This window comes from Rhinoderma darwinii, chromosome 4, assembly GCF_050947455.1.
Source record: "Rhinoderma darwinii isolate aRhiDar2 chromosome 4, aRhiDar2.hap1, whole genome shotgun sequence".
Classification (NCBI taxonomy): domain Eukaryota; kingdom Metazoa; phylum Chordata; class Amphibia; order Anura; family Rhinodermatidae; genus Rhinoderma; species Rhinoderma darwinii.
The window spans coordinates 310,983,056-310,996,869 of record NC_134690.1 but is presented as its reverse complement, the minus strand read 5'-3'; the positions used below and the strand labels follow the sequence as shown (position 1 = coordinate 310,996,869).

Sequence of the window (13,814 nt, the reverse complement as noted above, 5' to 3'; positions counted from 1 at the left end):
AGTCAGAGATAAAACACCTTAAACAGAAAATATGTGGAAGAGATCCTCCAGCTCACCTGACACTTGATGTATGTGTCGTGGTCATCGCACGGGCTCTCGTGTCGGCGCACGATAGGTATAGGCAGGCAAAGGCAAGAGGTTGAGTCCAGCGATAAAGAAGATAAAATGGAAACTAATTCCAAGTTTACTAAATTTTCAATTAAAAAGGTCCAGTAGGTTGGAGTCCTGGTGTGCAGATAGGAGTATGAAACGGTCCAGTCTTGGGGCCTACGCGTTTCAGACGTTAAACACGTCCTTAAACATGGCTGTTTTCAGCCATGATTAAGGACGTGTTTAACGTCTGAAACGCGTAGGCCCCAAGACTGGACCGTTTCATACTCCTATCTGCACACCAGGACTCCAACCTACTGGACCTTTTTAATTGAAAATTTAGTAAACTTGGAATTAGTTTCCATTTTATCTTCTTTATCGCTGGACTCAACCTCTTGCTTTTGCCTGCATAAAACACCTTAAATATTGTTCTAAAGACTGATTAGTCCTCTCGGTTTGGCCATTAGTTTCAGGATGGAAGGCCGAGGAGAAGGACAGATCAATCTCCAACTTTTTACAGAAAGCTCTCCAAAACAATGAAACAAATTGTACCCTTCATTCAGAAACAATATTGACAGGAACCCCATGGAGACGCAGGATGTGTTTGACAAACAAGGTAGCTAACGTCTTAGACACATCTTACTGAAGCGGTCTACTTCAACCCACACCACCGACTTGCCTTAAAATGGAGGCAGATTATTGATAAAATCAATGGAGATATGGGTCCAAGGTCTCTGGGGAATGGGCAAAGAACATAGTAAGCCCGCTGGTCGGGACCTCGTAGTCTTGGACCTAGCACAAATTTCACAAGCGGCGAAGTAGGCCTTAACGTCTTTAGGCAACCCAGGCCACCAATAGTTTCTGGCAATGAGGTGCTTGGTACCCAGGATGCCTGGATGCCCAGATAGCGCAGAGTCATGAATTTCCCTGAGTACCCTTAGCCAGATTTGCAGGGGAACAAACAGCTTGTTCTCAGAAAGGTTCCCAGGAGCTGAACCTTGATCAGCCACAATTTCGGAGACTAAGCCAGAATCAACAGAGGAAATGATTATACCTGGGGGCAAAACACAAGCAGGATCTTCCTCCGAAGGAGGGCTGGCCATGAAGCTACGCGACAATGCATCAGCTTTAATATTTTTACACCCAGCCCTATAAGTGACCACAAAGTTGAATCTAGTAAAAAAATAATGCCCATCGAGCTTGTCTCGGCTTTATCCTCCGGGCAGATTCTAGGAAGACCAGATTCTTGTGGTCAGTAAGGACCGTTACCTGGTGCCTAGCCCCCTCCAGGAAGTGGCGCCACTCTTCAAATGCCCATTTAATGGCTAAGAGTTCGCGGTTGCCAATGTCATAGTTACTCTCAGTGGGCGAGAACTTCCTGGAGAAGTAGGCACAGGGACGGAGATGGGTGAGGGACCTGGTACCCTGGGACAAAAAAGCACCCACTCCCACCTCGGAGGCGTCAACCTCCACGATGAATGGCTCCATTTGGTTGGGCTGAATCAGCACTGGGGCCGAGATAAAGCACTTCTTAAGGACCTCAAAAGCCTGGACCGCCTCCGGAGGCCAGTGGAGGAGATCAGCACCTTTGCGAGTAAGATCCGTAAGAGGCTTAGCGATGACCGAGAAGTTAGCAATAAATTTCCTGTAATAATTAGCAAACCCCAGGAAGCACTGTAACACCTTCAGGGAGGCAGGTTGGACCCATTCAGCCACAGCCTGAACCTTGGCAGGGTCCATGCGGAATTCGTGAGGATTTGACCCAAAAATGGTATCTCCTGCACCCCAAACACACATTTTTCGGTTTTAGGAAAGAGTTCGTATTCCCGAAGGGCCTGGAGCACCTTCCTGACATGCTCAATGTGGGAGGACCAGTCCTTGGAAAACACAAGTATGTCATCAAGGTACACTACAAGAAATACCCCCAGGTAGTCTCTTAAAATCTCATTTATGAAATTCTGGAACACCGCGGGAGCATTACACAACCCAAAGGGCATGACGAGGTATTCGAAATGACCTTCGGGCGTGTTAAACGCAGTCTTCCACTCATCCCCCTCCCTGATGCGGATAAGGTTATAAGCCCCCCGAAGATCAAACTTAGAGAACCATTGGGCCCCCTGAACCTGATTGAAGAGATCAGGAATCAAAGGAAGGGGATACTGGTTCCTTACAGTGACCTTATTCAAGTTTCGGTAATCGATGCACGGCCTAAGACGACCATCCTTCTTCCCTACGAAGAAGAAGCCAGCACCTACCGGAGAAGTAGAGGGGCGAATGTAGCCCTTGGCCAGGCATTCCTGGATATACTCTCTCATGGCTTCACGTTCGGGACAAGAGTGATTAAATATCCTACCCTTAGGGAGCTTAACTCCTGGTACCAAATTGATTGCGCAATCGTATTCTCTATGAGGAGGTAACACTTCGGAGGCCTTTTTAGAAAAAACATCAGCGAAGTCCTGAATAAACTCAGGTAGAGTGTTCACCTCCTCACAGAGAGAAATAAAATTAACAGAAAAACATGACTTCATGCATTCATTACCCCATTTGGTAAGATCCCCAGTATTCCAGTTAAACATGGGATTATGCATCTGCTACCAGGGAAGGCCTAAAACCAAATCGGACGATAATCCCTGCATCACCAGTACAGAGCACTGCTCCAAATGCATGGAGCCAATAATGAGTTCAAAAACAGGGGTATGCGGTGTAAAATAACCACTAGCAAGAGGAGTGGAGTCGATACCCACTACCGGGACAGGTTTAGGCAAGTCAATCAATGGCATAGCTAGAGACCTAGCAAATTCCACAGACATAATATTAGCAGAAGACCCTGAATCCACGAAGGCACTGCCGGTAGCAGACCTACCCTCAAAAAAAACCTGAAAGGGAAGCAAGATCTTATTAGGTTTCATATTTACGGGAAATACCTGTGCACCCAAGTGACCTCCCCGATGGCCACTTAGGCGCGGAAGTTCTTCTGGCTGCTTATTCTTACACCTAGGACAGTTGTTCACTTGATGCTTGTCATCCCCACAGTAGAAGCAGAGACTATTCTTCCTGCGGAGCTCTCTACGTTGTTGGGGAGACACGGAGGCCACGAGTTGCATTGGTTCATCCGAGTTTTCCGTGGAAGAATGAAGCAACGGAACCTCGGGAGCCATCATGGGGGAGCCAGAGGAGAAAGCACAAAAACGTTCAAGTCGTCGTTCCCTGAGACGTCGGTCAAGACGTACCGCTAAAGCCATAACCCGATCTAGAGAGTCTGAAGAGGGATAGCTAACTAACAGGTCTTTCAGTGCGTTCGACAGACCCAATATAGTTAGACCCAGCAGCAGTCTGTCAGTAACGGCACCTGGCGATCATTTGACCAGTCACATGAACACCGGGTGCAATAGAGACAGCGGCGCGGCCGCTGCCTATATTCATATACACAGCGTTCATTGAGCGCTGTGGCTGTGTAAAAGAGATCAGAGAAGACAGTAGCAGCGAAAGAGGATTCTATCCTCTCCTCAGGGTCCCCGGCAGTCACCGACAGCCGGAGACCCGACATTCAGCTGCCCGACCGCTTGGGCAGCAAGTTAAAAACCGAGTCGTAAAAGTCTATGGCTCGGGTTCTAAGGACCCTGACCGCTGGCCGTAAAAACACAGCCAGCGGTCGGGAACCAGTTAAGGAAATGGGTTTTGAAAATTGTTGGTCTAATGTAGAATCAGTAAAGCAGGAGCTACCAGTTATCCAATCCCCAATCACTCGTAGTGTAGCTGCCATATTGTAGAAATGAATCTGTGGAAAATGAATCCCTCCATTTTCATGATGTTGCTGCACTCACTGGCTCACTCTTGGTCTCTTTTGATTCCAAATGTAGCCTCGAAAGAGAGTATTCAGCCGCCTAACGTCCACTGGTCTCAAGTATATAGGCAAGGATTGTAGTAAGTATAACAATTTAGGGAAGACAACCATTTTTAATACATGAGCCCTACCTAAAAATGATAGAGTCAAGTGCCTCCAAGCCATGAGTTGGGATTCCAAACATGCAATAAAGGGATTAAGGTTTCTTTGATATAAACGTGATGGTTGTCTCGTGATGGTTACCCCCAAATAGGGAATGTAATCAGAGTTCCATTTAAATGCATGCTTCGAAGACCAGAGTGGCCTGGAGGGACCCTTAAGAATTAGGGCTTCTGATTTTTGTAGATTGATCTTGAAACCTGAGAGGGCGCCATAAATTGAGATATCCTGGAGGATTAGTTGTGAAGTAGAGGCAGGGTTAAATATGAAGAACAAAATATAATCTGCAAATACCGATAGTTTAATTTGAGAATCTCCAATTTGTATGCCTTGAAAACATGCTAGGGACTGGAGATGACGGAGAAGTGGATCTAGGGACAAATTAAATATGCTAGAGCCTGACGGATACCTTTAGTGGAATGTCTATTCCTTAAGAAACCCAGTTGAGTTGGGGCAATGATCGGTCCAAACATGGTTTGGAGGCGGTCGGTCAAAATCTTTGTTAGGAGCTTATAGTCTTGGTTTAAAAGGGAAATCGGGCGATATGAGGAAAGGAGGGTTGGATCCCTGTCAGGTTTGGGAAGCAATATGGTCCTGGACTCATGAAAGTTAGGCAGGTCAATCTCCCCACTAAATATGGCTTGTAAGGTCCTCGTCAATGTCGGTACAATATCTGGCAAAAGTTTGTAGTATTCAACAGATAGGCCGTCAGGACCCGGTGTTTTATTATTGGGTAGCTTAGAGATTACTAAAGCAACCTCCGCCTCCATGATATCATTATTTAAAAAGTGGAGTTTTTTTAATTGGCGATTTGCTTCATAAATATACATCTGGCGTGGCCAAAATACAACATTTCTGCCTTTATCGGCGGGTTTTACTACCACATCTTGCCATGATTTAATCCTCTCCAAGCTCTCTCTCTCTCTCTCTCTCTCTCTCTGAACTCGTTAGATTGTCATTCTTAATTTTCTTTGGAATGTTTTGCTAATCTTCAGAGACTAATTTAAAAAAAAAGGATCTACTGCGGGGCAAATAGACAACGGGGGAATTTTGTAGTTTTGGTTCTAATACAGATATGAATCTTACCTTCTGATATTCCCTCTTCTTGGTGAAAGAGTTTATCAAATATTCACAATGTTTCTCGTTCCTCAACTGTCACAAATAAATCGTCTTCCTCTTTAAAATGCCATTTCTTAAAGATCAAAGATTGTGCAAAAAATTGCAGATCTTTTACTGCTGACAAAAGATCAAAACAGGAGGTGGGAGAAAAGGTCAAGACTTTGTCTAACAGTGTAATGTCACTTATAGATAATTGATGCATAGAAATGTTAATTACCTTCTTGTGATGTCTTGGATTTTGTTCCAATCCCTTATTCATTTTTCTCATACTGTTGGACGACTGATTTTAGTTCCGTTTTCTTTTGTATCTTGGTAAGTCACGTGTAGAACTCATGCTACTACATAATGTCATATCATGGTGACCGCTCTGTGATGACAAAGTTCACATAGAAGAGGAAAGACTCAGTGATTCACCATTTTGTCTCCGATTCCATCAATATATTTTCTTCTGTTGAAAAACATTATTACTACATATCAATTTCTTTTTCCCACACGAGGCATTGTTGATCCAATTGCGTTTTAAATGTTTCTAAGTCTTCTTTAACCAGCCATGACCGTTCTCTGGCTCTAAAATCCATAGTTGGGTTTCTGCCACTATCTGTAAAAATATAGAAAACAAAACTGATAAATAATCCAAAAATACAGCAAGGATCTGAAATCCCAAATGCAGGTGCACGGCATTTAACAACTAGTGAGGGGAGATCCTAGAGTGAAGTCCTGAGCACATCAATATATATATATATATATATATATATATATATATATATATATATATATATATATATATATATATACATACAGTGAAGGAAATAAGTATTTGATCCCTTGCTGATTTTGTAAGTTTGCCCACTGTCAAAGACATGAACAGTCTAGAATTTTTAGGCTAGGTTAACCAGTGAGAGATAGATTATATATATATTAAAAAAAAAAGAAAATCACATAGTCAAAATTATATATATTTATTTGCATTGTGCACAGAGAAATAAGTATTTGATCCCCTACCAATCATTAAGAGTTCAGCCTCCTCCAAACCAGTTACACGCTCCAAATCAACTTGATGCCTGCATTAAAGACAGCTGTCTTAAATGGTCACCTGTATAAAAGACTCCTGTCCACAGACTCAATCAGTCTGACTCTAACCTCTACAACATGGGCAAGACCAAAGAGCTTTCTAAGGATGCCAGGGACAAGATCATAGACCTGCACAAGGCTGGAATGGGCTACAAAACTATAAGTAAGACGCTGGGTGAGAAGGAGACAACTGTTGGTGCAATAGTAAGAAAATGGAAGACATACAAAATGACTGTCAATCGACATCGATCTAAGGGCTCCATGCAAAATCGTGGGGTATCCTTGATCCTGAGGAAGATGAGAGCTCAGCCGAAAACTACACGGGGGGAACTTGTTAATGATCTCAAGGCAGCTGGGACCACAGTCAACAAGAAAACCATTGGTAACACATTACGCCGTAATGGATTAAAATCCTGCAGTGCCCACAAGGTCCCCCTGCTCAAGAAGGCATATGTACAGGCCCGTCTGAAGTTTGCAAATTAACCTCTGGATGATTCTGAGAGAGATTGGGAGAAGGTGCTGTGGTCAGATGAGACTAAAATTGAGCTCTTTGGCATTAACTCAACTCGCCGTGTTTGGAGGAAGAGAAATGCTGCCTATGACCCAAAGAACACCATCCCCACTGTCAAGCATGGAGGTGGAAACATTATGTTTTGGGGGTGTTTCTCTGCTAAGGGCACAGGACTACTTCACCGCATCAATGGGAGAATGGATGGAGCCATGCACCATCAAATCCTGAGTGACAACCTCCTTCCCTCCACCAGGACATTAAAAATGGCTCATGGCTGGGTCTTCCAGCACGACAATGACCCGAAACAAACATACAGCCAAGGCAACAAAGGAGTGGCTCAAAAAGAAGCACATTAAGGTCATGGAGTGGCCTAGCCAGTCTCCAGACCTTAATCCCATCGAAAACTTATGGAGGGAGCTGAAGATCCGAGTTGCCAAGCGACAGCCTCGAAATCTTAATGATTTACAGATGATCTGCAAACAGGAGTGGGCCAAAATTCCATCTAACATGTGTGCAAACCTCATCATCAACTACAAAAAACGTCTGACTGCTGTGCTTGCCAACAAGGGTTTTGCCCCCAAGTATTAAGTCTTGTTTGCCAAAGGAATCAAATACTTATTTCTCTGTGCACAATGCAAATAAAAATATATAATTTTGACTATGTGATTTTCTGTTTCTTTTTTATATAATCTATCTCTCACTGGTAAAATTAACCTATCCTAAAAATTCTAGACTGTTCATGTCTTTGACAGTGGGCAAACTTACAAAATCAGCAAGGGATCAAATACTTATTTCCTTCACTGTATATATTACATAGTTACATAGTTACATAGTTAGTACGGCTGAAAAAAGACACATGTCCATCAAGTTCAACCAAGGGACGGGAAAAGGGAAGGAAAAATTTCTACACATAGGAGCTAATATTTTTTTGTTCTAGGAAATTATCTAACCCTTTTTTAAAGCCATCTACTGTCCCTGCTGTGACCAGCTCCTGCGGTAGGCTATTCCATAGATTCACAGTTCTCACGGTAAAGAAGCCTTGTCGCCTCTGCAGCTTGAACCTTTTTTTCTCCAGACGGAGGGAGTGCCCCCTTGATTTTTGAGGGGGTTTTACAAGGAACAGGATTTCACCATATTTTTTGTATGTGCCATTAATATATTTATATAAGTTAATCATGTCCCCCCTTAGTCGTCTTTTTTCAAGGCTAAATAGGTTTAATTCTTTCAATCTTTCCTCATAACTTAAATTCTCCAAGCCCCTAATTAGTTTCGTTGCTCTTCTTTGTATTTTTTCCAACTCCAGGGCATCCTTTCTATGAACTGGAGCCCAGAACTGAACTGCATATTCTAGATGAGGCCTCACTAATGCTTTGTAAAGTGGCAATATTACATCCATGTCCCGTGAGTCCATGCCTCTTTTAATACACGACAATATCCTGCTGGCCTTTGAAGCAGCTGATTGACACTGCATGCTGTTATTGAGTTTATTATTTACAAGAACACCCAGATCCTTCTCAACAAGTGAATCCGCCAGTGTAGCTCCCCCTAGGACATATGATGCATGCAGGTTGTTGGTACCCAGATGCATAACTTTACATTTATCTACATTAAACTTCATCTGCCAAGTGGACGCCCAAACACTTAGTTTGTTTAAATCTGCCTGCAATTCATGAACATCTTCCATAGACTGAACTATATTACATAGCTTGGTGTCATCTGCAAAAATAGAAATAGTGCTATTAATCCCATCTTCTATATCATTAATAAATAAGTTTAATAATAGTGGTCCCAGCACTGAACCCTGGGGTACACCACTTATTACCGGGGACCATTCAGAGTAGGAATCATTGACCACAACTCTCTGGATACGGTCCTTGAGCCAATTCTCAATCCAATTACAAACTATATTTTCTAAACCTATAGTCCTTAATTTACCCATTAGACGTCTATGAGGGACAGTGTCAAATGCCTTTGCAAAGTCCAAAAACACTAAATCCACAGCGGCCCCTCTGTCTAGGCTTCTGCTCACCTCTTCATAAAAACAGATTAGGTTAGTTTGACAACTTCTGTCCTTAGTAAAACCGTGCTGGCTGTCACTTATAATGCTATTTATTGTCACATAATCCTGTATATAGTCCCTCAATAGCCCCTCAAACATTTTCCCCACGATGGATGTTAAGCTTACTGGTCTATAATTACCCGGGGAAGACCTAGAGCCCTTTTTGAAAATAGGCACCACATTTGCCCTGCGCCAGTCCCTTGGCACTATACCAGTCACTAGAGATTCTCTGAATATTATGAAAATGGGGACAGAAATAACTGAACTAAGCTCTTTAAGAATTCTAGGGTGTAACCCATCTGGTCCCGGGGCCTTGTGCACATTTATTTTATTTAATTTAGCTTGGACCATATCTACATTCATCCAATTCAGTATATCAACTGATATATTAACAGCACTGGCACCGGCTACATCAGCTGCTCTTTCTTCTGTTGTATATACAGAGCTAAAGAACCCATTTAGTAACTCTGCCTTCTCTTGATCCCCTGTGATCAACTCCCCATTACCATTATCTAGGGGTCCTACATGTTCAGACCTTGGCTTTTTAGCATTTATATACTTGAAGAATTTTTTGGGATTTGTTTTACTATCCTTGGCCACCTGCCTTTCATTTTGTATTTTTGCTAATTTTATTACATTTTTACAGATTTTATTAAGCTCTTTATATTTTACAAAGGCTACAGCTGTACCCTCAGATTTGTATTTTTTAAATGCCCTTTTTTTGTCGTGTATTGCCCCTTTCACAGAAGGTGTAAGCCATGTGGGGTTTAATTTGAGTCGTTTATACTTGTTACCTATAGGAATAAATTTTGCACTATAATAACTCAAAGTAGATTTAAAAATCTCCCATTTATCATTGGTTCCATTATTTGACATTAGTTCTTCCCAGTCCATATCCTGAATTGCAGCCCTCATCCTGGGGAAATTGGCTTTCTTAAAATTAAATGTTTTTGCCCTCCCAGCCTGCGTTTGTTTTTTACAGTATAGGTAAAATGTAACTATATTATGATCACTGTTACCGAGGTTTTCACGAACATTGACATTCCCAACAAGATCTGCATTATTAGAAATTACCAGATCCAACAGAGCTTCACCTCTAGTCGGGTCTTGCACAAACTGGCCCATAAAATTTTCCTGCAACAGGTTGAGGAAATGTCTCCCCTTTGCAGTTGAAGCTGAACCATGACACCAATTAATATCCAGGAAATTAAAATCTCCCATTATCACTACAGTACCCGCCTGTGCAGCCCGCTCCATCTGTTTATATAGCTGAACTTCCATCTCCTCAGTTATATTGGGGGGTCTATAGATTACACCAAAAGTTATTTTTTCAGTGTTTACCTCCCTTTCTAGTTCCATCCACAAGGTTTCAACCTCCTCACAGTATTCACCCACTATTGTCTCTTTCAGACTCGCCTTCATATCATTTCTCACATACAGACATACACCACCACCTTTCCTATTTGTCCTGTCTTTCCGAAAAAGTGTAAAACCCTGTAGATTTACAGCCCAGTCATGTGAAGAGTCCAGCCATGTTTCAGCAACACCAACTATATCTATATTTTCTTCCAGTATCAAGGCCTCCAGCTCCCCCATTTTGCTTGCTAGACTTCTGGCATTTGTGAACATACACTTTATCTTGCCTGTCAGTTTTTCACTTTTATTATCAGAAATGTGATTTGACATTAATTGGGCCTTTTTATTTACACTGATGTTTTGTAACGAAACACATATGTGTGTATAGAAGGTAGAAATTCGAGGCACTCACCGCTGTTTCTTTAACTCCCGACCATGTAATCAGGAAGTGGCTGGGAAGCAGCGTGAGCACAAAAAGCTAGAACAGGGTTTGGGGGCAGCGGCGGATCATCGTTAGGAAGGTTCGGGCAGCCGCCCAGGGCTCTAGGCTCCCAGGGGGCCCATGGCTGACAAGCCCATAACATTTATTGGCTGGGCTGCACGTGCCCCCTCAAGCCCATTGGCGCCTAGCACCGGAGGGGGCCCCGATGCTAGAGACAGCCACATTCACTTGTATCTGTGTCCTCAGGACGCAGATATAAATTAATACTATAGGCTGCAGGCCAAGTTAAGACTGCAGCCTATAAGATGCTGGGAAGACTCCCTGGGCAGGCCGCCGTGATGACGTAACTGCATCACGCTGGTATGCGCATGCGTTCTGCCTGGAGACAGTGCAGCGCACCGTCCGTCGTGGGAACGGGGCAAGGCAAGTACAATGTTTTGATTTGTAGGGCTATGTGACAATATACAGGGGGTGATTGCTGTGTAGCACTATATACAAGGGGAGGGGTGAATTGCTGTGTAGCACTATATACAAGGGGAGAGGGGGCTGTGTGGCACTATATACAAGGGGAGGGGGGATGTGTGGCACTATACACAAATGTCTAAGATGGAAAAACCCATTTAAGCTGCACACTCGTCTTTAATAGATGAAACACTACTCTATGGCCAGAGGTAGACAACTAACTGTTAGAATATCCAAATGTCCTCAAGAATATCCTCCAAGAACAAGAACTCCAGAAGAAAACTCTTCTGCAAACCGCAACCAAACCGCATCTGACCGGGGAAATCCAACTCAAAATCACTTTATTACCAGAACTGTATGAATTATTTCTATCACACCTACTTTACTTAGTCATAATACTTTCTATAGGAATTTTATCAACATTTAAATTGTAACTAAACTTTCAAAAAAGTTTGACCTGTCATAGTGACAGAAATGTTGATCGGTGGGGGTTCTAGCACTGAGACCCCCACCGACTGCTAAAACGAAGATGCAGGGTGAGCGATGTACTGCTTCGTTTCTGGTTGTCTTCCCTCGGAAAGTTGAGCAAACGGTGTACAGACTCAGACTTTCCATTTAGCCCGTACAACGCTAGCTCAGCTTTCCAAGGAATGCCAATCAGAAACCGTGCGGCACAGCACTCACCCAAGCGCTTCTGCCGCTTCGCTGTAGCAGTTGGTGGGGGTCTCAGTGCTGAGACCCCCACTGATCAAAACTTCTGCTATGTCACTTTGATATGTTAAAAGTTTAGTTACACTTTATCAGCCTCACACAAGACTAAAAACATACCTTTACCCAACTGCCTCATGACAATCACAATACCTAAACAGCTCCAACGCCAGCCACAAAGTCCTATAAATTAATCAAATGCAAAAAAAGCTTCTAACCAGTGCCACATTTTTTTTCTGCCTCCCATTGATTTCAATGAGAGGTCAGAGGCGGAAACCGCTCCAAGAAAGAGATTTTGGTCATTTTTTGGGCGCGGATTCCGATGTGGTATCCGTGTGAACTGACCTGTGGAGCATTCACCATCTTGATTCTCTAAACTTGGAAATAAGACACCTGGAAAAGAAAAAGAAGAAGGAGGTGTGAGAATACATTCCTGGTAAATGCTATGTATTTCTATAATGTCTGTGAAAAGATGTTACTGCAGCGTGTGATCCTACAACTAGAATCTATCCGGATACTTACCAGTCACTGATACTAATTATAAAGGGGGCGATTTATTAACAATGGCGTTTTATACGCCAGTCCTAATAGAAAAATATATTTGGAGTAAAGTGCGACACATTTATTAAGAGGCAAAAGGATTTCAATAAATGTGTTGCATTATTCTGCTAGGCCGTGCAGTAAAATTGTGCCACAATGACCGCAGCCATGCGTCTTAGCATCCCTACCACGTCTCCCATAACATAAAATTAAACAGCCAGGAAAAGAGCGATCATTGTTCCTGGCCGTTAGTCCCATCTGTAATACACAGCTGACAACTGGAGCGTATGGAGCACGCACAGCGCATGAGCGCTCCATACATCACCCCCCGCACCCGGACGTATCTGACACATCATTTTGTGGGAAGTGGTTAACCCCTTAACGCTCAGCGGCGTAATAATCCGTCGTGCTAAGTGTATCGTTCACACTCAGCAACGGCTATTACGTCGCGGGAGTAACAGCCATTTCGGCCGTCTTCCCGACACATGCAGGAGCTGTGACAGCTGCTGTCTTGTACAGCAGTTGCCGCAGCTCCTATAGCGGGGACCGATAGCTGTGTCCCCGCTGATTAACACCTTAAAAGCCGCGTTCAATAGCGATCGTGGCTTTTTAGGGGTTAAGATTCCATCGTCGGCTTGCTACACGATAGCGGCCGGCGATGGTGACTATGGCAACTGGACACCTAACAATGGCGTCCGGCTATGCCATCGACGGAAGCCTAGTGGGTCCTGACAAAGTCAGGACCCACTATGCTTGCTGTCAGTGAGTAGCTGACACCTCTAATACACTGCACTATGCATGTAGTGCAGTGTATTAGAATAGCGATCAGGGCCTCCTGCCCTCAAGTCCCCTAGTGGGACAAAGTAATAAATTAAAAAAAAGTTGTGAACTACAAAATTATTTTGTTATTTATCCTGCGCGGTGAACGCCGTAAAAAATAATAATAATAATAAACCGTACCAGAATCACAATTGTTTGGTCACTTCACCTCCCAAAAAATGGAATAAAAAGAGATCAAAAAGTCGCATGTACCTAAAAATGGTGCTGATCGAAACTACAGTTTGTTACGCAAAAAATAAGTCCTTGCACGGCTTTCCTGATGGAAAAATAAAAAAGTTATGGCTCTTAGAATAAGACAACACAAAAAGTAAATGATTTTTTACAAAAAGTATTTTATTGTGCAAACGCCATAAGACATAAAAAAAAACTATAAACATCTGGTATCGCTGTAATCGTATCGCCCCGCAGAATAAAGTGAATATGTCATTTATAGCGCACGGTGAACGCTGTAAAAAAATATAATAAAAAACAATAGTAGAATTGCTCTTTTTTAGTCATGGGCACAATATATTGGACACTGAAATGGCATATATATAGAAAATTGCAAATCTCACACTGCACAATCTGCTGCACATTACCTTTTACACAATACCTGTGGGGTCAAAATGCTCAC

The 13,814-nt window shown here is 42.9% G+C and overlaps 1 long non-coding RNA gene across 1 annotated transcript; it reads right to left on the bottom strand.

Annotated features, from left to right (window-relative positions):
• Positions 1 to 5,141: 5,141 nt before the first annotated feature.
• Positions 5,142 to 12,232, bottom strand: LOC142761212 (uncharacterized). Its single transcript, XR_012883563.1, has 3 exons — positions 12,167 to 12,232; positions 5,430 to 5,810; positions 5,142 to 5,329 (listed from the first exon to the last, which is right to left on the bottom strand). It is a non-coding gene; the product is annotated as an uncharacterized LOC142761212 (long non-coding RNA).
• Between the last annotated feature and the right edge of the window lie 1,582 nt (positions 12,233 to 13,814).